The 22,897-nt window shown below is 36.6% G+C and overlaps 2 long non-coding RNA genes across 3 annotated transcripts in view; both read right to left on the reverse strand.

Moving 5' to 3' along the window:
* LOC120860670 overlaps positions 1–22,897 on the reverse strand; it is a 66,402-nt gene that overhangs the window by 32,179 nt on the left and 11,326 nt on the right. Inside the window, exon 4 of one of the 2 annotated variants that reach the window (XR_005720406.1) lies at positions 19,301–19,338. The exons of the other annotated variant lie outside the window; for it this stretch is intronic. This is a non-coding gene — a long non-coding RNA (uncharacterized LOC120860670). Of the gene's footprint in view, positions 1–19,300; positions 19,339–22,897 lie in introns of those variants that run through there. 2 annotated transcript variants of the gene reach the window in all.
* Positions 9,343–11,360, reverse strand: LOC120860671. The gene is made up of 2 exons (XR_005720408.1): positions 11,088–11,360; positions 9,343–11,007 (listed from the first exon to the last, which is right to left on the reverse strand). It is a non-coding gene; the product is annotated as an uncharacterized LOC120860671 (long non-coding RNA).

The raw sequence follows: 22,897 nt of genomic DNA on the forward strand, positions 1-22,897 counted from the left end.
GGAAGTCAAGAAATACCTGGAGTAACAGGCAAATTTGGCCTTGGAATACAGAATGAAACAGGGCAAAGGCTAATAGAGTTTTGCCCTGTCTGAGGAGGCCTTACAAATAGCTGTGAATAGAAGACAAGTGAAAGGCAAAGGAGAAAAGGAAAGATATACCCATTTGAATGCAGAGTTCCAAAGAAAAGCAAGGAGAGATAAGAGCCTTCCTCAGTGATCAATGCAAAGAAATAGAGGAAAACAATAAGAGATACCAAGGGAACATTTCATGCAAAAGGGCACAATAAAAGACAGAAATAGTATGGACCTAATAGAAGCAGAATATATTAAGAAGAGGTGGCAAGAATACACAGAACTTAACAAAAAGATCTTCATGACCCAGATAATCACGATGGTGTGATCACTCACCTAGAGCCAGACATCCTAGGATGCGACGTCAACTGGGCCTTAAGAAGCATCACTACGAACAAAGCTAGTAGGGGTGGTGAAATTCCAGTTGAGTTATTTCAAATCCTAAAAGTTGATGCTGTGAAAGTGCTGCACTCAATGCCAGCAAATTTGGAAAACTCAGCAGTGGCCGCAGGACTGGAAAAGGTCAGTTTTCATTCCAATCCCAAAGAAAGGCAATGCCAAAGAATGCTCAAACTACTGCACAATTGCACTCATCTCACGCTAGTAAAGTAATGTTCAGAATTCTCCAAGCCACGTTTCAACAGTACATGAACCATGAACTTCCAGAAATTCAACCTGGATTTAGAAAAGACAGAGGAACCAGAGATCAAATCGCCAACATCCACTGGATCATGGAAAAAGCAAGAGAGTTTCAGAAAAACATCTACTTCTGCTTTATTGACTATGCCAAAGCCTTTGACTGTGTGGATCACAATAAACTGTGGAAAATTCTGAAAGAGATGGGAATACCAGACCACCTGACCTGCCTCTTGAGAAATCTATATGCAGGTCAGGAAGCAACAGTTAGAACTGGACATAGAACAACAGAGTGGTACCAAATGAGGAAAGGAGTATGTCAGGCTGTATATTGCCATTCTGCTTATTTAACTTATATGCAGAGTAAATCATGAGAAATGCTGGACTGGATGAAGCACAAGCTGGAATCAAGATTGCTGGGAGAAATATCAATAACTTCAGATATGCAGATGACATCACCCTTAAAACAGAAAGCTAAGAAGTACTAAAGACAGCTTGATGAATGTGAAAGAGGAGAGTGAAAAAGTTGGCTTAAATCTCAATATTCAGAAAACTAAGATCATGGCATCCAGTCTCATCACTTCATGGCAAATAGATGGGGAAACAGTGGAAATAGTGACAGACTATTTTGGGGGGCTCCAAAATTACTGCAGATGGTTACTGCAGCCATGAAGTTAAAAGGTGCTTGCTCCTTGGAAGAAAAGTTATGACCAACCTAGACCCATATTAAAAAGCAGAGACAGTATTTTGCAAACAAAGGTCTGTCTAGTCAAAGATATGGTTTTTCCAATAATCATGTATGGATGAGAGTTGGACTATAAAGAAATCTGAGCACTGAAGAATTGATGCTTTTGAACTGGGGTGATGAAGAAGACTCTTGAGAGTCCTTTGGACTGCAAGGAGATCCATCCAGTCTGTCCTAATGGAAATCAGTCCTGAATATTCATTGGAAGGACTGATTCTGAAGCTCGAATGCTTTGGCCACCTGATGCAATGAACTGACTTATTTGAAAAGACCCTGATGTGGGGAAAGATTGAAGGCAGGACGAAAGGGGAAGACAGAGGATGTGATGGTTGGATGGCATCACTGACATGAAGGACATGAGTTTGACTAAACTCCAGGAGTTGGTGATGGACAGGGATGCCTGTTGTGCTGCAGTCAATGGGGTCTCAAAGAGTCAGACAAGACTGAGCGACTGAACTGACTGATGCTGTTATGTGGGAAAAAAATGGTCAGATGTTATTAGAGATTTTCTTCCAGTTTGAACACCATTTTAGAGATAATTTTTGAACATTTGCTCTATGGCATGAACTTTGTTACAGGTTAGATAATGTTATGAATAAGAACTCTCCTCAAGCAAAATCATCTAAACAAGTAATTTTTATATTTTGCCATATATGTTATTATTTAAGTTATTATTTAAAGAAAGTTTATGTAAAGTGCATGAGGAAAAAAATGGAATACCTGGGAAGCCAAATAAAACTAACAATTAGATAAGTCATGAAGGATGCACAGGTTTATGTCAGGAAGACAAAGAAGGAAAAGTGGACTGAAAGCAAATATTTGGAGGTATGAAAGGATACAAGTATTTCTGGTGTGTAGTGAGAAGCCCAAAATAACTGTAACACAAAGTTTATTGTGCAAGGCAAGAATAAACAGTTAAGCTAAAGATACATTAAAGAAGATGATAAAATCTGAAGGAAGTTGGTGGAAATATAGGAGGTACCATGATCAGATCTGTGTTTATGTCTCTGAAAACTGTCTAAAGGATGAATGAGTAAAAATGAAGATATTGAAGATAGAGAATGTAGTACAGAGGCTTTTGTCATAGTCTAAATAAGAGGTGGGGCTTCCCTGGTGGCTAAGTAGGAAAGAGGAGATGCAGGTATGATCCCTGGGTCAGGAAGATCTCCTAGAGAAGGAAATGGAAAGCTACACTAGTATTCTTGCCTGGGAAATCCCATGGACAGAGAAGCCTGGTGGGCTACAGTTCATGTTGTCACAAAAAAGTCAGACATAACTTAGAGACTAAACAGCAGCAACAATTAAGAGGCAAGTCCCAAATTAACGGATGAGTCTGGAATGTGTGGCTAGAATGTGTATTTGAGAATGTGTTTTCATGAGAGTTAACATGAAAATTATGAAAAGGGAGGTTCAAAAAGATTTTATTTATGAATAAGTATGTATGAATCTGAATTTTCCATTTTGAGCAATAGGAGGGGCAATGCTGCTTTTGACTGAGTTAAGAAATTCCAAAAGGAAACAGATTTAGGCTGAGTGGAGGGGTTAACAGGAATGATGAGCTTCCATTTTAGATATGCTGTATTTGAGATAAACAGAGAATAAAGAGAGAGACACACATAAGAGGTGATTGTTCTAGTATTCTAGAGAGAGCCCAGACAAGGATACATAATTTTGGAGTCCTTTCCAAATGAATATTATTAGAAAGCATGTAAGTAGATGAGAACATCTTAGAGGAACATAAAAAATGAGAAGGCAAGTCCACCAAGGACAAGATACTGGGACACCAACACCTAAGGGACATGAAGAAACACCAGCAAAATAAAGAAAATTAAATCAGTAAGGAAAACCAGGGAAAATGCATTCTACGTGAAAATATATTTTTACATAGAGAAGGATAAAAAGTACAGAGACTCTAGATATAGGAAGAAGTACAAATGAGGATTTAACATAGAAATATTAAAATGAAGGAGAAAGAGGTAAAACTATATTATTCAAAATACAGTGTCAGAACTACCACTTCAATTCAGTTCAGTTGCTCAGTCGTGTCCGACTCTGTGTCCCCATGAATTGCAGTACACCAGGCCTCCCTGTCCATCACCAACTCCCGGAGTTCACTCAAACTCACGTCCATCAAGTTGGTAATGCCATCCAGCCATCTCATCCTCTGTCATCCCCTTTTCCTCCTGCCCCCAATCCCTCCCAGCATCAGTGTCTTTTCCAATGAGTCAACTCTTTGCATGAGGTGGCCAAAGTACTGGAGTTTCAGCTTTAGTATCATTCCTTCCAAAGAAATCCAGGACTGATCTCCTTTAGGATGGACTGGTTGGATCTCCTTGCAGTCCAAGGGACTCTCAAGAGTCTTCTCCAACACCATAGTTCAAAAGCATCAATTCTTTGGTGCTCAGCTTTCTTCATCATCCAACTCTCATACCCATACATGACTACTGGAAAAACCATAGCCTTGACTAGATGGACCTTTGTTGGCAAAGTAATGTCTCTGCTTTTCAATATGCTATCTAGGTTGGTCATAACTTTCCTTCCAAGGAATAAGCGTCTTTTAATTTAACCATTTGGAAAAAGTCGAATTCTATCTGATGTTTTATCCTAAAATTAAGTCCAGATGGATCAAAGATTTAAATTTATAAAAATTTAAGAAGTAAAATGAATTATGTGGAAATAGGTGGATGTTTTTATAATCTTGGAGTAGATAAGACTTTTCATACAAAAACACAAAGAAATTCCAAAATCATAAGAAGAGTTGAAAAAGAAAATGACAAATGAGAAAAATGGTATTGCATATGAAAAAGGCTTCCATTTCATCATATACAGAGTTTCATGAATCATTTCTGAGAAATAAAGGCAAAGATTCCAGAAGAAGAATGACCAAATGATGTCTCTGGTCTGGAGCCACTGGAGGAAAGGATAATTGTGGAGTGAACCATTTGCCAAATGCTAGACTTGTCACCAGCTCTGACTTTGGCATTACTTTTAGTTCCTTTTTTTCCTTTCATGTGTTACAGAAAATGGAAGAGTAAGCCAAGAGAGTAAGGAATAGGGGCCATCAAAGAGGAGAAAGAGTTAATGGCTTCCTTTAGCTATATACAGTGTTTTATAATTATGTATCCAATCTCCATTCCACCATCTGAGAAGAAAGAGAAAGCAGTGACACTGATCCCTATTTCTGGAAATATAGAGGAAAACCTTGGAAACTGGAAAGATTGATGCTTGAGACACATCAAATGGATCTAGGTGTGCAATATAGAACTCTTCTGTTTATAAAATATCTTTTAAAATCTACTAGTGTTGTGTATAGAAATTAGAGCATTCTTTCTGTCTATTCCTTGAGAAAGGTTAGGTTCAGTGAACAGAAAAACTGCACACTGGAACAGTTATTACTCAGGGTAATTTGGAAAATGGTGCTCTTGTTGGATTTTCAAATTACCGTGCAAAGCTTAGCTATATGTTGAATTAAACTGCCATAGTCTCTCTCCATGATTGCAAAATATTGAGTAGAAATCAGTCTGGCATGGGCTGCAGTGTCCCTAAGATTTCTGTTTCAGGCAGAATAGACTTGGCTATGCTAGATTAATAAAGACTTCAGATCTCTTATTTTTTCATTCAAATAACAGCCCAGTGAAAGTCAGGCAGCTCTTCTGACACTCCCCTTTTAATGGTGACCAAGCATGCTCCTGTATTTACGTACATCTGAAAAAAAGGTACAAAGTGAATACTGAAGGGGAATACAAGAATAAAGAATTGTTTATATTGTTCAGTATTGTTTTACAGTCTGGGTTTAAAAGTATTTTATATTATTTCTGTTTATGTTCCATTGACCTAAATCAAGTCACATAGCCTTCAGGTTAATTTCAAGGGGAAATAACCTATGTGCCCAGGAAGAGAAAATATGTTGAATACATAACACAGTCTCAGCCACAGTCCAAATTCTGGTCAACAAACTCTGTTTCATTCTTCCTCTCATAAATCAAACAAACTCACATCTGCCTCCTACCCAAAGAAAATAGTACAATGCTCCTCCATCAAGTATTCTGAATTGGAAAGGGGAAGATAGAGGACACATAGTCAGTGTTTTTTAGTAATTGTGAAAAACCACTGCAAAGATATTTTGGAAGCCTCACACCTGAGATGGGGATGGGGTAAAGAAGAAGTTGCTGGACTAGGACTTGATTCTATTTCCTGGGAAGAATTATCATTTTTCTCCATGGCCTCTGGTTATGAGCCCTTGGGGCCTCTTCCTGGTCATTATCTTAGTCGCAAAAAGAGTTTGGAGAGCATGTCATCCTTGGAGGAGGCATTCTGTGGCTACTTTCTGTATGTGGGAGTATAAAAATTAATGTTATTATCTGAATTTAAAAATACCTATTTAAAGAGTGCACTTTTGGTTTTCTTGACAATACAATCCCCTCGAAAACTTTGTAGATTTCTGATCTATGTATTCCAGCCAGTTTTGTGTTAGTCAGTAATCACATCCAAAGCTATTTCCTAAAAATAATATTCAAATTTATTTTGCATGGCTACTTCTTCATACCTTTTTTACACTCTACTTAATGGTGGTTGTCATTGGACTCTTTGAACAACTGCAATTGAGCCAAATCCTACTTTGATCTATGCTCTGAGACACTATTTAACTGATAACATTTTTTTAACTGCATCTTATCACTCAAAGTCTTTTTAATTCAATCTCTACAAGTAGTTCGGTTTCCCAACCCTGAAAGACTTTGGATTTATGAACTCTCTTTCATTTCTGCTTGCAAGCTTATTTTCGTCTGACCTCATCACATTTTGTAATTTTGGGGGAACTACAGTTAATAATAGACAACACACACTAGGGCTATGAACCATTTCAACATCTAATTAGAAATCATTCACAGACAGATCTTCCTTCTAAGTTAGAGTAGTCAATGGTTTTTAAGCAAAGATTTTGCCGTATTCCCTAAGTATCAGTTTCCACATCACCTTCCATCTACCCTAATGTGTGTGTGCACGCTCAGTCATATCCAACTCTTTGCAACACCACAGTCTGTTAGCAGGTTCGTCTGTCCATGGGATTTTCCAGGCAAGAATACTGGAGCAGGTTGCTCTTTTCTACTGCAGGGGAACTTCCTGACTCAGGGATCAAACACACATCTCTTATGTCTCCTGCACCGTCAGGCATGCACTGGCGTCCTTTCCACTGTGCCACCTGGAAAGCCCCCATCTAACCTATGGCTTTACATTTTCATATCTTGTTGGAGCATCCTCTCACTTCAAGGTGACAATGTCCATATTAGTGTAAGTGAATAAGCTCCTTTAATTCCTCCCCCAAACCTTCTGTGGCTTAGTAAAACACTTAATAATTAGTGGTTAATAAAGTAATAAAATTACTCTTTTAACATGAAAAAATCTTTTTTTTCACTGTCCATTCATCTTATTGGATCAGAAGTGATCAAATAGAGCTTGTGATATGGTAAGTGCTAAAAAAAAAAGTTTTTTAAAAAACCTAGCTATTACTATTGTAATTATAATACCAGCAGCCATAGTGTTAAAAACAAACAAACAAACATTTTTCAGCAATAAGCACAGCCTTAGGCAATATTTTGAAGACAGTATTAGATGAGAGTTTTATCATTTGTAGTTTGCTACAGCTGCCACAATGAAGTTCCATAAACTGGGTAGCTTAAACAATGAAAATTTGTCTCACAGTTCTGATGGCTAGACATCTAAGATCAAGGTGTCAGCAGGGCTGGGTCCTTCTGAAGGTTGTGAGGAAGAACCTGTTCCATGCCTTTCTGCTAATTTCTGGTATTTTGCTGGGAATCTGGCATCATTTGATTTGTATAAGCATCACCCTGATCTCTGCCTTCATCTTCACATGGTGTTTTCCCTGTGTGTGTATCCATCTCCAAATTTCCCTTTTTTAAAAGGACACCAGTCTTACTGGATTAGTGTCAATACTAATGACCTGATTTTAACTTGATTACCTCTGTAAAGATTCTCCCTCCAAATAAGGTCACATACTGAAGTACTGGAGGTTAGAATTTCAACGCAGAAGTTTGAGGGAGGCACAATTCAACCCATAATACACAATAATCTGTTAATAAGCAATATTTCCACTGAAGCATTTCTTACTTAAGTTATATATTTACATGGTGGCTAATAAATCTCTTTAGTCTCTTCATGAGTGAGATCTGGATATTTGTGTTAGAAATCAAGTGTGCATTCTTTACTCTTTACTGGGCATAATTATGTAAAGATTATTGTATAGCAAACTGTTGTAGTGCAGTGATCTTAAGAAATCTTTTTGTTTCTTCCTATTGCCCAGAGTCAAGATACCCTCTGTCTTCTGTATATCATAATAAATGATTAACTATGACAGAACAAGGAAAAACAAGGGGGACAGAATACATCTCTTAAAAGGCTGACTTAAAAGAGGGCTTCTTTTCATATTGTGTGTATGTTACTTGCTCAGTCATGTCTGACTCTTAGTAACACTATGGACTGTAGCCCACCAGGCTCCTCTTTCCATGGGATTATCCCAGCAAGATCTTTTCATGTTATAGCTGTGTAAAATCTATGGCATCATCTAAAGTCTTCTACTGCAAAATTATGTCACATTGTTAAAAAGGAAACCTTAGTAGGCTTAAACAAATATGAAAAGAATAAGACTGAGCAAAAATCACTGAGGAATTCACTTAATTAAAATCAATATATTTATCATTTTCTATGTTTGTTGATATTTTATATTGTTGTTTACTCGAGTAAGGTGAACCTTCCATATCATTTACAATGTGGTAATCCATAAGCCAGTAGCTACACTAAAGAAAAATTAATGCATCTTTTAAGCCAGAGAGATTGCCAAATAAACTGTTATTGCAATCAGATTGTTTTATTGAAACTATAGAAGTACTCACATACAAAAATAATAGTTGTCGGTAAAAAGTTGAAAGATATGGGTTTGTTTGTTTGTTTTTGTTCTAATCTACACACTTGCTTTTGTTTATTCTTGCTAAAGTGTCATCCTGAAGGAAAGCAGGGCTGGCCTGGGGCCAAATATGTGAGTAGTCAACATTTAACAGAGGCTCCCATTTGTTCAGCTTTCTCTTCTTCTCATCTTAAGATCACATCTCTTTCCCAGAACACAGTTAATAAATATCCTGTTTCTGGATGCAACTTGTCTTTCTATATCCAGCCTTTAGAAGAGAGGGTGGCACATTACAAACGCTGAGAAAGTATATTTGGTTGACTACCTAAATGAATGAATGAATTGTAAGCCCAAATCTTACTTTGTAGTCCAACCAGCACTACTTTGTTAATGTTAAAGATCCAAAGTTAATTTTCATTTCCTTAGTTTTACTCCTTCTAGTGTTTCCAGTTCATCTAGTTATAAAAATATAAACTTATGATTGCAACAATTAACATTAAAATATAAATGATTGACCCTCACAAAGTTATTTGCTTTTAATTTCAATGAAACTCTATTTTTGTAGCATTTCAGCCATTATGTTCAGAAAAAACTAGACTGTGACCAGGTCTATATTTTGGCTAGTTTTCCAAGTAGCAAAGGTAGTCTTCAGAAGGATGGCTACGTATTATACATAGCAGACATGCGATATAAATTTATTTACTGATTGATGAGAGATGTGAATTCAAACACTGGGATATCTTAAATATGAAAGTCTGGGTTTTGTTGTATATCATAGGAAGAAAGATTTTTACCTCATTAGTACAAAAAGTCAGGAACTATTTAAATTTCCTGATAGTCTCATGAAGTTTCAATCAAAGATGCTCAGAGAGACTATTTCCCCATTCCAGACGTCTATAGTGGACAGTTTCCTGCCAGCCTGGGAAAATAGACTAATAGGATGTTGTATGACAATGTGATAGAGGAGGTATTTTTTTTTCCAGGAAAAGAGGACTTACCAGTTAAGTCAAAAACTTTTAGAATATACATTGTTGAAACAAACTATTATTCATAATATCTATTTTAGTCTTTTGAAGTTCAAATTTTATATTACTAAAGGAATATGTAAATGAAACTATATAGTCATATGTACAAAACTCCCTAGTCTGAAGTCATGCACAAAGTTTCCTAGTAATCCTAAGTATTTCAAAACTTCCTCCTGCCAAATATTTTAATAAACATCTATTTTATGAAAAATCCTAAAGGTACCATATTCTCTATACTAAATTAAACTAAGACTCTATTTCCCACAAATACCAAAAATATGATAAAATTTCAGGTATTCTTTTCTCAGACATCTGGATTGAGACTTTTAGATAAAACTAGTTCCAAAGGTATGATTGTTTGAAGCCCTTCCTGTACTGAGTTCCCCAACATATTAGATATGAAAAGGTAATAAGGAAAATACATTTGAAATTTGACAAATTGTCAACATTAGAAACAAAATTTTCAAGGTCTCTTTAGGTGTGTAAGTACTACATAAATCAAATATTTAGATAAGATTCTACTGTTTAGAAATTCTCAGTGTAATATACAGCTTTTAACATTAAATTATAGTTGCCTAGAATTTGAAACATGGAAAAATTTTAATGATTACTAATGTGAACATTGAGGGTAAGTGATCAATAAAAGTCTCCAAGCTGATGAGTCTAAACAAGAATCCTGGTTTTCTGATTATCAGTCCAGTCTGCCACCTATTTGTTTAAGTGTCCAGAATTTTTAACTGTCCGCTATTAAGGGAACTTGAATGACATAAGAAAAACCATCAGCTTTCTAACTAAGCAGCACATGAATAGAATTCCAGCTTCTCCAGTTATACTGTTTGAGCTTATGAAGTACAACTTCCCAGGCTAAACCTTAGTTTCCTTGCTGGCAAAACTTTTATCTGTGTAGATGTTCAGTACTTTGACAAAAGAACTGACAGATCAACCCAATGACAACAACTAGCCCTTACTACCACGGCAGTCCACTCACCTCTATGGGAAACGGGAGCAGCACAGGCCTGGTCTCTTGCTGATTCCATTCAGGCGCAGTCTTATAGGAAAGCAGGATATACACAGGTGGTTTGTGTGTATACACTGGGTATCATCAGTAACAACTTCTTTCTTTGTTAGGGTTTTAAAAGGCTCAAAGCCATTACTATAATTTAGCTCCTCAACCTATATATTAAACCAAGGAGAAGAAAGAAACTGAAAACAGATGGGGGAGGGAAAGGCACTTTCTGTTATCTTACATTTCTGCCTCGTCAGTTTTCTTCCAAAGCCGTAACAACCCCACAGAGAGGATTTTTGTTTGTTTGTTTTGCCTATTGAGTGTAATATTAGAGTTACTGCATTATCTTCTGTAGCAGCCAAAATTCTAAAAGGGGAAAAACTCTTTAGAAAAAAAAAACAAATGGAAGTATTTTAGTTAAATGCAATTTTAAGTTTAAAAGGTCTTAATAGTTATTTTGTTGTTATTGATGTTGGTGTTTAAGTGAAAATGTGCATGCAGTTCAATAATGAGAGTTCCTTCACATTTATGTATGTCTTTAAATCAGATTCAGAGTTTACAGAATTGCCATCTGTACCTACAATTGGGCCTACAGGTATATATTCTTTGTTTTTTTTTTAAATTTATTTTTTATTTTACTTTACAATTCTGTATTGGTTTTGCCATACATTGACATGAATCCACCTTTGAATGATACAATATTGATTTATTTGTATTCATTCACACATTTTCTATATCTCCACAGTCTACACCAATCCCTTTATCTTATATCTGGATACTTCACTTTTTATATTGTTCATGGCTTCTAAAAGCATTAAAGTTCTCAGTCTCCAGGTTAGGTATTACTGTTTTTATTTTCCTTCCCTCTAGAGCAGAAAATACAAGGGTAGAAAAGGAGTAACGCAGAAGGCGATGGCACCCCACTCCGGTACTCTTGCCTGGAAAATCCCATGGATGGGGGAGCCTGGGAGGCTGCAGTCCATGGGGTCGCAAAGAGTTGGACACAACTGAGCAACTTCACTTTGACTTTTCACTTTCATGCATTGGAGAAGGAAATGGCAACTCACTCCAGTATTCTTGCCTGGAAAATCCCAGGGATGGGGGAGCCTGGTGGGCTGCCGTCTATGGGGTCGCACAGAGTCAGACATGACTGAGGCGACTTAGCAGCAGCAGCAGCAGCAGAAAAGGAGTAACCCTTAAAGGTAAGGAGGATGAAAGGAGTTAATGAAAGTATTGGCAGATAACTAGACCATATCTAAAATGTGAAAAGAGGATGGACATCTACTGAAGTATAAAGCAGAATAAGAAAATAACTTCCTTAAAACCAAGATTTCAAAAGGCTAGAAGAGCATACCACCCCACCTGGAAGAGCCCATGGGTGGAAGAAGTCAGGACTGCCTCCAGCTGCATGTAATAGAAACCCCACCTGCTTAACAAAACAGGTGTTTTCCTCCTCACAGAGTAAGAATTCTATGGTACTTCAAGGTTGACATGCTGCTAAGGGAAGTTGTAAGCATTGGCTCTTCTTTCTGTCAAGTGTGTGGATTTTGTTCCTATGATGGCAAGATAGCTCTTGTATATATAAGCATCATGTCCCATTCCATATACAAACTAGGGGGTGAGGCAAGAAGGAAAGATACATTATGGCTTTTGAGCAAAAACATTTTGGCAGGTTCTTTCAAAGCCTCATCCAGTAGTTTTTTGCTTGCGTTTTATTGGTCTGAACTGCATTATACAGCCAAATCTAGCTAGAATGTAATCTCAGAAAATTAGTACTTCTAACTGAACATCTTGAACTGATTGAGGTAGTTGCTAAAAATGAAGAGGCAAAAAAATGTGGAGTAATTTGGTAAAAGCTAACAATTAAACAGCACTTTCTACATGCCAAACACTTTACACATGATAACTCATTTAATACAACTATTCTTGCTGCAGTAGATACCATTATATTTTCATTTTAAATATGAGTAAACTAAAACACAGAGACATTTAATAACATGCAACTATTACCTAGGTAACAAGTGGCAGAGCTCTGTACTCTGTCTCTAGACCCTATGACAATATCATGTCGTATATGACACTCAAAGAGGCATAAGGTTTAGAACTGCCAGGTGCAAAGAGAGTGGAAGTGAAGCTACTGGCTAAACTGAAAGTCTGACTATTAAACTACAGTACAGGGTGATACTCCTATTCCCTATCCACCTACCCCACTCTTCAGTTCATGTGACTCAGAATGAAAGATGAAATGCTTTTCTACAACTTACTTAAGACACTTTCAGTTTTGAGTAACAAAAAAACCAATAGAAACTGTCTTAAACCATAAGAAATCTTATTAGCTCATATAACAGGGAATCTAAAAGCAAAGACGATGCCAAGCCTGGGATGATCAGGCTTCAGCTTTATTTGAATGCTATTCTCCTCTGTGGGTTGGCTTTGTTTTAGAGATAGCTTACCTCATTGTCATAAATGAATGACAGAAGCACATGATGCAATATTCTTCCTTTTCTATTTCCAAAAGGAGAGAAAGAAACAGACTCTCAATAATTCTCTCTTAAGAGCGATAAAGGATTTTCCCAAAAGCCTCCAGCAACTCTCCCTTTTTCCAGAATTGGGTCCCTTGCCTGTTCCTAAAACAATCACTAACAAGGGAGATGAGATCATATTACAAGATTAGAATTAATTAAAGATCATTCCTAGAGTAGAAATGAAGCAAGTTTAATTGAATCACAAGGTCTGTGCAGAGGAGGAGGAGTTATCTCAATGAAACCAGGCTTCTGTTAGGGATGTCAGAGGAAAGCTTACTGCTGGGTTGAAATTCATAATGTTGAATAGTATGTAAGTGTAAAATTCCAGAAGAGCATGTTAATGGGAAAATAACATAAGCATCAACAAATAAGGAATAGATAACATACAAAGTTTTCTGACAAGTATCAGATTTTCAACCAACAATACAGAATGCTAGAAGACAATAGAGTGATGTCTTCCCAAATATGTTGGGGGAGAAAACATGATTTTTAAACCTAAAATTATATTCCCAGCTAAACTATCAACTGAGGATGAGAGAAAAAGAAATACATCTTTATATACAGATTCAGCAGTTTTATTTCATATGTATACATTACAAGGATATTCAAGGCTATACTTCAGAAAAGTGAGAGTGAAAAGAAAAGAAAAAGTATGGGATAGAAATAACAGATATCCCTGAAAGTGAGATGCAGGTGCAATTAGAAATACAAGGATTGGTGCAAAGTCTGTGTAAGAATAAATGATACCTCTAAACTTCCTCCTGTACCACACTGCCAGATGTCAACTTCACCATCCCTATTGAAAGCTGAGACTTACTCATTAGAGAGTAAGCCCAGAGAGATTTTGTATTCAGTGATATTAACCAAAGGTACAGACACTATATTAGAAGGAGAGATTAAATGAAAGTCTACACATTGAGCCTTGAGATATTAAAGCTCTTCTCTGACTATGGACTGAAGAATTTTTCTTCTGGGAGAAACTCAAGAAAAGTTTCTCAAGATGAGTTCTGTGTTGAACTCAAGATAAACACACTTAGAAGTAGAGACAGGAACCTTCATCATCAAGATCGCTGGCCTATCACCCAAAGTCTACCCTTTGACAAGCACTACCCAAACTCCATTCTATCCATAGGCATAAACTTCCAATAAAGGTTTTAGTGTGTCAGGAATATTAGAAACAGAAAACCAAGAATAACCAAAGGTTTATGGAAAAATTCTAATATGAAAGAAAAAAAGAAACACTGAAGAAACAGAAAATTTTCAGGGAACTAGAGAAATCTTCAAAAAAGAAAATTTATGATTACTGGCAACAGAGAGAAAAAGAGTATAAATGAAAACAGGATGTTGAAAAAGACTCTTTAGAAAACAAAAAAGAAGTTTAAATATTAAAACATCATCACATAAATAAAAGTTGCAGTGAAGATTCAAACAAACTAAAGAAATTTTCCAGAAAGTAAAAAAGTGGCCAAAGAAAGAAGTGAAGGAAAACAGTAGTATCCATTCAAGGAGGCCCAAGATAACAATAAATCCAAAGAAAGAGATTAATACAAGGAAACTTATCAGAACCGATGGCAAACCACAGGTTTCTAGAGTAAAATGGCTCAATAAGCGCCCAGCTCAGTACATGGAAAGATGGGGAAACATATTTTCACGTTATTAAATTTCAGAAGACAGGGTAAAGAGATCTTGAAAGCATCTAGGCAATGACTGGGAAAAGAAAGCAGGCTACATTCAGTGCATAAGGAATCAGAATAGTGTCAGACTTCTCAAAACAACACTGGAAATAGATGCCAATGAAGCACTGTATTCAAAAATTGAAGGAGGTGAGTAATGTTAGTAAGAAGGTTGAATAAGTTATCCTTTGTGGAATCCCTCCATCAACAGCTATTTGGCAACCATTATAGAAAAAGTCTTTTGTGGAAGCTTTGGGATCCGACACCACCATACCAAGGTGCCCAGGACAAGTCTTGACCACCTATGTATAGGGTAGTAAGCAAACAGACTTTGGTTCCGGCTGTGGATCCTGCAGCGGCCCATAAGCTGGCTCCGGGACTTCTTGTTCACAGACCAGGAGACCTGGAGAACACAGACTAGACAATCATTCGTGGATGAAAGAGCTTTTGTGGAAGTCCAGGAGTCCAGTAGAGAAGTCCCAGCCCATTGTTAGAACAAAAAATCTGAGACTGGACAAACTGAAGAAGGTGAGAGGAACAGCTTGAGTTTGCCACATCATCCCCCACTCCACTCTCACCAGATCGCACAGTTCAGTTCCAAGAGAGTGGTTTTCCGTCTGTGATTTCTCCTATGGAAGAAAATATGAACATAAGTAAGAGAGGAGCTTTCTGAGCTCTGTGGTATGCTTCCAGAGGCCGATTTCTCTCTCACTCTTATCTGGAGGGCTGAGTTACAAGCTGTAGGACTGAGAGCTAGTAGACAGCCAGATGGAGAAGGAAATGGCAACCCAGTGTTCTTGCCTGGAGAATCCCAGGGACGGGGGAGCCTGGTGGGCTGCCGTCTATGGGGTCGCACAGAGTCAGACACGACTGAAGCGACTTAGCAGCAGCAGCAGCAGCAGACAGCTAGAAGAACAGCATCCAGGAATGCATTAGAGGAACATGGATCCTACTAAACTGCATCAGGGATTCCAACAAGAAACCCATTTCATAGTCACTGGGGTGCCTCACCCATGGATCCACCTAACTGACATATAGGCACCCACAGCACACTGTGCACCTCAACTCCATGACCAACTCCCTGTACAGGTCTTGGTTGTAGCAAGAACAGGTTTCATCAGACAGTCAGTGAGCATGTGCAGAAAGCTGAACAGAATTGATGGGTGAGGAAGTGACCACAAACTCGAACATTTAACACGTTTAATATTGTCTTTGAGTAAGCTAAAAGGAGATTGTCAGTAATTGGCTTGCTGGGCAACAGGATAGAGAGAAAGCACACAAGGTTAATAATTCTGCCACAAGAGGGAGCAAGAAGTGTGGAGCAAAAATATCTAAAGAATGTCCAAGAAAACCTCAGAAACCTTAATAGGCCTAAAAGAAGGTAGTTCTTTTCCAAAGTCAGCCAGTAAAGATCGGAGGATGTGACCACTACTTAAAATGTGAAGTCAACAATGTAAGACTTCAAAGAGTATGAAGAATCACGGAAATATGACACCACATATAATAATCCAAGTGAAAGTGAAGTCGCTCAGTTGTGTCCGACTCTTTGCGACCCCATGGACTGTAGCCTATCAGGCTCCTCTGTTCATGGGATTTTCTAGGCAGTAGTACTAAAGTGGATTGCCACTTCCTTCTCCAGGGGATCTTCCCAACCCAGGGATTGAACCCAGGTCTCCCGCATTGTAGACAGACGCTTTAATGTCTGAGCCACCAGGGAAGTCCTATAATAATCCAAATGTATTATAATAACCCAAAAGATATAGCTGCAAATTGCCTAATAAAGAATTAAAAATAACTGCTTTAAGAAAGCTCATTGAGCTATAAGAAAACAGAAACACAATTCAATAAACCAGGTAAACAAATTATAAACAAAATGAGAAGTTTAATAGAGGTAGAAATCATTCAAAAGAATCATAAAATAAAACTACTGAGGTAAAGAATGCAATTAACGAAATGAAAAATGCAATAGAGTATCAGCAACAAAATGAATCAAGCAAAATAAAGAATCTAAGAAATAGAAGACAGAACCTTTGAAACTATCCATTCAGAGAACAAAGAAAAAGTAATAATAAAAAAGTGAAGAAAGTTTATGTGATCTATGGTATACCATCAAATGAACTAATTTGCAAATTATTGGAGTTCCAGAAGGACAGGAAAAGAGAATAGAAAACTTATTTAAAAAAATAATTATGGAAAACTTTCTAAAATCTGGGGAAAGATTTGGCTATGCATGTTCTTGAAGATCATAGGTGCCCAAACAAATTCAACTCAAAATATCTTCTCCAACACACATTATAATTATAATAAAAAATCTAAAATCAAAGATAAAGAGAGAATATTTTAAGAAGAAAGAGAAAAGAAACTTATTACTTACAAAGGAAACTCCTTAAGGGTATCAGAGGATTTATCAGCAGAAAGCTTACAGACCAAGATGCAATGGGATGATTTATTCAAAGTATTGAAAAAAAAAAAAACACCTTCCAATCAAGAATACTTTATCTTGCAAAGCTGTCCTTAAGAAATGAAAGAGAAATAAAGCCATTCATAGACAAACAAAAGCTAAGGAAGTTCATCATCCCTAGACTTGCCTTAATGAAATGCTGAAAGGAGTTCTTCAAGCTAAAATAAAAGAACTCTAGTTATTAACATGAAAACATATGAAAATATACAACACTGGTAAAGGCAAGTATATGGTCAGATTATAAAACTCTAATTCTGTAATTTTATGATGAGTTAATCATTTAACTATAGGATAAAGAGTAAGGGTAAGGAATTTTAAAAATAACTTTAGCTACTCTAATTTGCTAACAAATACACAAAATAAAAAGAGGTAAATTGTGACATCAAAAAAAAATCAATAAGGGAGAATAAAAAGGCAGAATTATCATAGGCAATAAAACTGAAGTTGCTATTAATTAAAACACCATTATATCTATAAAATGTTTTATGTAAATGTAATGGTGACCACAAAACAAACACCTACACTATATATGCAAAAAGCAATGAGAAGGAAATCAAATCATACCACTATGGAAAATTATCAGTTCACAAAGAAAACCAGAAAGAAAGGAAGAGGGACACTACATGAAAGCCCGAACACGATAAGACGGCATGAGTAACATCTGTGCATGTGTGCTCTGTGGCTCAGTCGTGTTCAACTCTTTGGGACCCTATGGACTGTAACTCGCCAGGCTCCTCTTTCTTTGGAACTGTCCAGGCAAGACTTCTGGAGTGGGCTGCCATTTCCTACTCCAGGGGATCGTTCTGACCCAGGGATAGAACCTGTGTGTCCTGCATCTCTTGTATTGCCAGGTGGATTCTTTACCACCTGCCACCCTGCTTATCAGTAATTACTTTAAATGTAAATGGATTAAATTCTCTAATCAAAAGGCACAGAGTACTTGAATGAATTTAAAAAATCTAGGTAAATTTTAAAAAGCTGTAATAAGAAACAGAGGGAGCTTATTATATAATGATAAAGAGGTCAATGCATCAAGAGTCTATAACAATCATAAACACATATGCACCTAATGTAAGAGGATCTAAAGATATTAAGCATATACTAGCAGATCTGAAGGGAGAAACAGACAACAGAAAATAATAGTAGAATATCAAGGGACATCAATACCCACTTTCAAAAATGGATAGATCATTCAGATAGAAAATCAATAAGGAAATGCTGCACTTGAATTATATTTTATATGAAATGGACTTAACAGACATAGAATATTGCATCTAATATTTGCAGAATAAACATTATTCTCAAGTGCTCATAAAATTCTCCAGAATAGATCATATGTTAAGAAAAAAAAAAGTCTTAGCAAATTTAAGAAGATTAAAATTATACTAAGTATCTCTTGGAGCACAGTGGAATGAAACTAGAAATCAATAACAGAAAAACTAGAAAATTCACAACTATGGAAATTAACATTTCTAAACAACCCATGGATAAAGAAATCTAAAGTGAAATAAAAGGTACTTTAAAACAAAGAAAGTGGAAAGTCAACATGCCAAAACTGTCAGGATGCAGCAAAAGCAGTACTAACAAGAAAGTTCACAGTGGTAAACTTCTATATTACACCCCAGAAAAGATCTCAAATAAAAACTTAACTATACACAGGAATTAGAAAAGGAAGAATAAACTAAGCCCAATGTTAGCAACAGAAAGGAAATAATAAGGACTAAGAAAAAAGAAAGTATAGTGAAAGTGAAGTCACTCAGATGTGTCCGACTCTTTGGGCTGTAGCCTACCAGGCTTCTCTGCCTATGGGATTTTTCAGGCAAGAATACTGGAGTCAGTTGCCATTTCCTTCTCCAGGAGATTTTCCTGACCCAGGGATTGAACCCGGATCTCCCACATTGTAGGCAGACGCTTTACTGTCTGAGCCACCAGGGAAATCAGTGCCACCCCACTGTCCCTGGGTGGGCTCAAACCACCAACCTTTATGGTTAACAGCTGAATGTGCTAACTGATTGTGCTATGGAGACAGCAGTAGGAAAATGATTCAGAAGACTTAGATTAACTGATTTTAAGACTTAGTATAGTGAAAGTGAAATCGCTCAGTCATGTCTGACTCTTTGCAACCCCATGGGCTGTAGCCTCCCAGGCTTCTCTGTCCATGCAAGAATACAGGAGTGGGTTGCCATTTCCTTCTCCAGATCTTCCCAACCCAGGACTGAACCTGGGTCTCCCACATTGTAGGCAGACGCTTTACCATCTAAGCCACCAGTGAAGTCCTAAGAAAAAAGAAAAAAAAAGAGAGAAGACTCAAATAAAATCAGAGATGGAAAAGGACACATTACAAATCATATCACAGAAAAGGAAAAGATCATAAGTGACTACTTGTAAATAATCATATGCCAAGACTGGTTCCAAATAGGAAAAGGAGTACGTCAAGCCTATATATTGTCACCCTGCTTATTTAACTTATATGCAGAGTACATCATGAGAAATGCTGGGCTGGAAGAAACACAAGCTGGAATCAAGATTGCTGGGAGAAATATCAATAACCTCAGATATGCAGATGACACCACCCTGATGGCAGAAAGTGAAGAGGAGCTAAAAAGCCTCTTGATGAAAGTGAAAGAGAGGAGTGAAAAAGTTGGCTTAAAGCTCAACATTCAGAAAACAAAGATCATGGCATCTGGTCCCATCACTTCATGGGAAATAGATGGGGAAACAGTGGAAACAGTGTCAGACTTTATTTTTTTGGGCTCCAAAATCACTGCAGATGGTGACTGCAGCCGTGAAATTAAAAGACACTTACTCCTTGGAAGAAAAGTTATGACCAACCTAGATAGCATATTCAAAAGCAGAGACATTACTTTGCCGACTAAGGTCCGTCTAGTCAAGGCTATGGTTTTTCCTGTGGTCATGTACGGATGTGAGAGTTGGACTGTGAAGAAGGCTGAGCACCGAAGAATTGATGCTTTTGAACTGTGGTGTTGGAGAAGGCTCTTGAGAGTCCCTTGGACTACAAGGAGATCCAACCAGTCCATTCTGAAGGAGATCAGCCCTGGGATTTCTTTGGAAGGAATGATGCTAAAGCTGAAGCTCGAGTACTTTGGACACCTCATGCGAAGAGTTGACTCATTGGAAAAGACTCTGATGCTGGGAGAGATTGGGGGCAGGAAGAGAAGGGGACGACAGAGGATGAGATGGCTAGATGGCATCACAGACTCAATGGACATGAGTCTGAGTGACCTCCGGGAGATGGTGATGGACAGGGAGGCCTGGCGTGCTGTGATTCATGGGGTCACAAAGAGTCGGACATGACTGAGCTACTAATAAGTTGGTTAACCTAAAAGTAACAAATTCTTAGACACATACAACCTACCAAGTTTGAATCATAAAGATATTGAAAATATGAACAGACCAATTACTAGTCAGGAGATCACATAATCAAAAATCTCCAAACAAACAAAAAAAGCCCAGGATGAGATGGTTTCACAGGTGAATTTTATTCAACATTTAAAGAAGAACTATTGCCAATCATTCCTTTAAGAAGATTGAAATTATACCAAGTATGTCTTTATCACAATGGAATAAAACTAGAAATCAATAACAACAGAAAACCTGGAAATTTCTCAACTATGGAAATTAACATTTCTGTTAATTTAGTTTAATTAAATTAACATTATCTCTTTAGAAAAATTTAAAAGGAGTGAGATTTTCCTAACTTGTTTTACAAGAAAGACCAGCATTATTCTGACATATAAGGCATATAAGGATACTACAAGAAAACTACAGGCTGATATTCCACATGAATAGAGATGTAAAAATTCTCAACAATGTATTAGCAAACCAAATTGAACACACACTAACAGGATCATACACTGTGAACAAATGCAATTTATCCCTGAGATTCAAGGATGGTTCAACATACACAAAGTGATCAATGTGATCCCCCACACTGATGGAATGCAATACTAAAATTATATGAACATCTCAATAGAGGCAGAAAAAAACATTTGCAGAAAAAAATATATTCTTTCATTATAAACACACCAGAAATTGAATATAGAAGGAACACACCTCAACATAATAAAGTCCATATGTGACAAACCCCCAAATAGCATCATACTCAATGGTGAAAGGTTAAAAGCTTTTCCTCGAATATCAAGAACAAGACAAGGATGCCCACTGTTAACACTCCTATTCAACATATTGAAAGTCCTAGCCAGAATAATTAGGGAAGAAAACAAAATAAAAGACATCTAAATCAGTAAGGAAGAGAAGTTAAATTACCCTGTTGCAGGTGATATGATCTTATATTTAGAAAAATACCAAAGGGTCCACCAAAACTGTTAGACCTAATAAATGAATTCAGTAAAGTTTTAGTACATAAAAGTAATATACAAAGGTCAGTTGTGTTTCTAAACACTAACAATGAACCATCTGAAAAAGACCGTAAGAGAACAATGCCATTTAAAATAGCATCTAAAAACACTTGGGAAAAATTTAACCAAGGAAAATGAAATATCTGCATTCTGATGTTTATAAGACATTGATGCAAGAAATTGAAGACAAAAATAAATGGAAAGCTATCCCATGATTATGAATTGGAGGAATTGATATTTTAAAGATATCCATACTATTCAAAGCCATCTATAGATTCAGTGCAACTCATAGCAAAATTCCAATGACATTTTTTGCTAAAAAAGAAAAATAATTCTAAAATTCATATGGAGCCACAAAAGACCCCAGACACCCAAAGCATTTCTGAGAAAAGACAACAAGGGTGAAAGATCACACTTCCTGATTTTAAACTATATTTCAAAGCTATCATAATCAAAACAATATGGTACTGACATAAAAAGACATATAAACCAATAGAACAGAATCTAGAGCTCAGAAATTAATTCTCATATTTAGCTTCACTAACATTTGACAAGAGATACTCGATGGAGAAAAAATAGTTTCTTCCATAAATGGTACTGAGAAGTGTACAATCACATGCAAAAGAATGAAACTGGCCCCCTTTCTACACCACTTAAAAAATTAATTTGAAATAAATTATAGACTTAAATATATGATCTGAAAGAGTGAAACTACTAGGAGAATACAGGGGAAAAGGTCCTGGATATTGGTCTTGGCCACAATCACTTGGATATGTCACCAAATGCACAAAATAACAAAGTAAAATTAAATAAACTGAACTACATCAAACTAAAAAGCTTTTGCACAGCAAAAGAAATGATCAATAAAATGAAAATGCAACCTACAGAACAGAAGAAATTATTTGCAAAACATCAATCTGATAAGGGGTTAATAATGAAAAATATAAGAAACTCTTACAACTCAGTGGCATAAAAAAACCATCCAATAAAAAATGGACAGAGGACCTGAGCAGACATTTTTTCAAAGACGTAGGGAAAAGCACTTGTAAAGATTCTTAACATAACTAATCATCAAGGAAATGAAAATCAAAACCATAATGAGATAGCACTTCACTGTTAGAATGGCTGTATAAAAAAAGACAAGAGACTAAAAAATGTTGGTAAAGATGTGGAGAAAAGGGAATCCTTGTATACTACAGATGAAAATGTAAATTGGAAATGTAAAATGTAAATATGGAAAATAGTATGGAGGTTCCTCAAAAAATTAAAAATAAAACTACCATGTAACACAGCAATACCACTTCTGGGTATATATTCAAAGGAACTAAAATAAGGATCTTAAATATACATATTCCATGTTCATTGCCACAATATTCCCAGTAGCCAAGATATAAAAACAATATAAGCGTCTGTCTACTGGTGAATTAATGAGTTAAGAATATTCAGTTATGAATAT

The sequence above is a fragment of the Oryx dammah genome, unplaced genomic scaffold (genome assembly GCF_014754425.2).
Source record: "Oryx dammah isolate SB20612 unplaced genomic scaffold, SCBI_Odam_1.1 HiC_scaffold_11163, whole genome shotgun sequence".
Lineage (NCBI taxonomy): Eukaryota > Metazoa > Chordata > Mammalia > Artiodactyla > Bovidae > Oryx > Oryx dammah.